The sequence below is a fragment of the Penaeus vannamei genome, chromosome 5 (assembly GCF_042767895.1).
Source record: "Penaeus vannamei isolate JL-2024 chromosome 5, ASM4276789v1, whole genome shotgun sequence".
Taxonomy (NCBI): Eukaryota; Metazoa; Arthropoda; class Malacostraca; order Decapoda; family Penaeidae; genus Penaeus; species Penaeus vannamei.
The window spans coordinates 30555712-30559880 of record NC_091553.1 but is presented as its reverse complement, the minus strand read 5'-3'; positions in this window follow the sequence as shown (position 1 = coordinate 30559880).

The window sequence follows — 4169 nt, the reverse complement described above, 5'->3', positions numbered from 1 at the left end:
TAATGATAGTAATAATGATTGTAGTAGACTAGTAGTAATAATACTAATGTTAATAATAATGATAATATTAATAATACTAATAGTAATGACGATAAAAATGGTAATAATGATGATGATGGCGATAATGATGATAATCATGATGATAATGATAATGATAACAATAATAGTGATAATGATAATAATAATGATAATGATAATTATAATAACGATAATGATACTAATGATAATAGTAATAATGAGAATAGTAATGGTAAAGATAATAATAATGATAATAATAATGATACTGCTACTATTACTGATGATAATAACGAGAATAATGATACTAATGATATAATAATGATAAATAATGGTAATGATAGCGGAAATGAAAACGATAACAACACCAATAATAATGATAATAATAATAGTAATAATACTACTACTACTACTAATAATATTAGTAATAATAATAGTAATAATGATAATAATGATAATAAAGATAGGGATAATACTACTAGTAGTAGTAGTGATAGTAGTAATGATAATGATAATAACAATAACAACAGCGATGATGATAATGATAGTAGTGATTACAGCAAATGGCGGATCTTTATGGAATTCTGGAAGAAATATATTTGTGTTGTTTTACTTGATACACTTGAATACCTGTATAAACTTAAACTTGTTATCTATTTTTTCTTAATATTCCTAATTGTCTTGTAAGAGCTGAAACGAATTCTTCTGTAATCCGTGTTGAGTATAAAAGTCTAATTAAACGTCTTTGTTACTGATACACTTCTTCTGCTGTAGCTATATGGGGTCACTTCCTATCTAGTCTTTTACACCTCTTTTATTTATTTAAGTTTTGCTTTTATATCGTTTACCATTCTATCTTTCCACCCCGTTTTGGGTCTTCGAATGCCCCTTCTTCCCTCTACTTCAATCTCCATAATTCGTCTCCCAACGTATAGTCAATGTCCCTCCTCTTTCTATGGCCGATCCACCGTAACCTTCCCACCTGCAGCTTCCTTGTGATCTCTACCAACTTCACTGTTCCTCTTCTCGTTTCATTCCTTATCCCGTTTCTCCTTGGGACATCACACACCTCCATCTCGACGTGCTCATCTCAAACCACTTCTCTTTTCCTTTCTTTTCTCTTCGTTTCTCTTTTATAGGTCACGTCTCCGGTCTAAATAGCATTGCCGGCCTAACCACGGTCTTCATGCCCCTTTTCTCTTCGATTTCATACTTATGGATAGAGACCTTGAGCGTTGCAATGGGGATAGATTGGCTGCGAGGGCGAGAGCACGATCTTGGAAATCTTGTTTGTGGGGGATAGTTGATTGGAGGAATGATCATAACTAATGATGATAAATATGGTGATGATGATGGTGATGATGATGATGGTGATGATGATGATAATGTTGCTGATGTGATGATAATGCTGCTGCTGCTGATGGTGATGATGTGATGATGTGATGATGATAATTCATAACAACAACAATAGCAATGACGATCATAATGACGATAAGTAACGAAAAAGGAACCAAACGGCGAAGTCCTATTTCTCAGCAGTTTCTTTATCTTCCTCACTCTGTTCCTCCTAATCCTTATAAGCTACTATTCCTTTTCTTCTCAGTTATCTCTCGCTTTTCCTTTCCTCTTCTTTCTTTCACCTTAATTTCCCACACCTTCACATTTTTTCTACCCCCTCAGCTCCTCCCTCTTCTCCTCTTTCGTCTTCTTCTTCTTCTTCCCCCAATCACCTCCTCCCCCTCCTGCTTCTTCTTCTTCTTCTTCTTCCAATCACCTCCTCCTCCTCCACATCCACCTCCACCTCCTCCTCCTCCACATCCACCTCCGCCTCCTCCTCCTCCACATCCACCTCCTCCTCCTCCTCCTCCTCTTTCTCCTCCTCCACCTCCACTTCCTCCCCCTCTTCCTCCACCTCCACTTCCTCCTCCTCCTCCTCCTTCAAACCGTCTCGAAGGAACATCCTCTGAAGGGTTACGATAGGAGGGGAGGGGGAGGGGGGGGAGAGGGGCAGGGGCGCCGGCGAGCGAAGGGCGCTGAAGGACCTCGGGATGAAAGCGGCGCCGGGAACGCCTCTCGTCGAAAGTGTTTTGGGAATGGAATTATCTCCTGGAATTCGGGAATGGGGAAGTGATCGGCGCTGTTGGACGGGTTTCCTTGTTGCATTTTTTTTTTATTATTTTTTATTTTCTATCTTATCTTAGTTCTTATCTTATTTTATTTATTTATTTATCATTTTTTTTACCCTTGTTGAGAAAGGCATACATACACACGATGTTATTCCGTGAGCTTCTGTAAATCACTCTCATTTGTGCGCGACGATGCGTTCTTGGCGGCAGAGCGGAGCGGAAGCGAAGGGGAAAGGTGTGAGCGACGCACGAGTGTTTTTAAACCGAGATCCTGGGTGTAAGGGAACGGAAGGGAAGGGAAAAGGTGTGAGAGGCGCATTCTATAAGCAGGAGTGTTTTTAAACCGAGATCCTGGGTGTAAGGGAGGCTGCACGGCTTCCTGAGGCCGTGTGTGGGTCAAGGAATATCCCATTTTCTTTACTTCGTCATTCATACGGGATTGTGTTCATTATCAACTACACCATTTCGTGTGTGATATATCGTTCAGTTGTACACAGACACACACACACACACGCGCGCGCGCACACACATGTATAAATAAATAAATAAATAAATAGATAAATATATATATATATATACATACATACATAAATATATATATATATATATATATATATATATATATGTACATACATATATGTAGATATATATATATATATATATATATATATATATATATATATACATGTATATATATATATATATATATATATATATATATATATATATATATATATATATATATATATATATATATATATATATATATATATATATATATATATATATATATATATATATATATATATATATATATCTTCCTCATATATATATAACACTGATCAACGTCAGAAACCGTTTAGATACAGAATGAGCAAACTGTTTCCCTACAATCTTCATCTATTAAAGGCGGGCATTATTTTCTAAAGGAAAAGTAGACATAAAAAAAAAACGCGCGAATCGCGCCTTGTCTCCCGTTCTTTTTTTTTTTTTTTTTTTTTTTTTCCTTTTTTCTTACCAGAACAAGAGTGAAGCAAGCGTCGCTCTCGGTCCACAGGCACGGCGTCCTCTGTGTATTAACTCATTACAACTTTCCTCTCCATTTTCTAAGTCGACCCGAACGCCCGCTTCCAATTATGGGAGATTTTCCTTTTTGAGAGAAAGGGAGGCGAGGCGAGGGGAGGTGGGGGGGAGGGAGAGACGGGAGGGATGGGGTAGGGGGGAGGATTTGGTGTAGTTTGTCCAGATTTTTTTTTCTTTTAAATTCTCAAAGGGAGCTTCGGCTGCTCCTTTTCACCCCGTTTCGATTCACATGTTTTTTATATTTTTTTTATATATCTTTTATTCATTTTGGTTTTGTTTCTCTTTTCTTTTTTGTCTGTCTCTCTTTCCCATCCCTTGCTTTCTCCTTTTGAGTGAAGAAGAGGGAAGAGGAAAGGTGAAAAGAAACGCAAAAACAGAGGAAATAAGAAAACATATGAGAAAAGGAAAAAAGTATCTATTATATTTTTCCTTGTAGGACCCTCTCCCACCCTCCATCCCATCTCCCCTCACCATTCTGCCTCCTTACTCTCCGCCTTCTCCCCTCCTTTATCATCTCCACACCTTTTTCTCTTTCCATTTCCCCGCCCATCTTTCCATACCTTCTTTTCTTTTCGTTCTTCCCCACTTTCCTCCCCTCCCCAACAACAACTTTTTATAATTTTCCGCCTCCTATCACCTCTTTTCACCTCCCTTTCCTCTCCTTCTCCACCCCTCCCCTCTCCTCTCATCTCCTTCCACCTCCTTTTCCCCTTCTTCTCCGCCCCTCCCCCTCCTCCATCATCATCTTCTACCTCCTTTTTCCCTCCTCCGCCCCTCCCCCTCCTATCTCCTTCCACCTCCTTTTCCCCTCCTTCTCCGCCCCTCTCCCTCCTATCATCTCCTCCTTTCCCCCTCTTCCTCCTTTCTCCCCCGTCCTCCAGGGCCGAGGAGCGACGGCCGGGAGATGAACAGAGGAAGTGTTGCAGAATAAGTTTATCTTCCAAG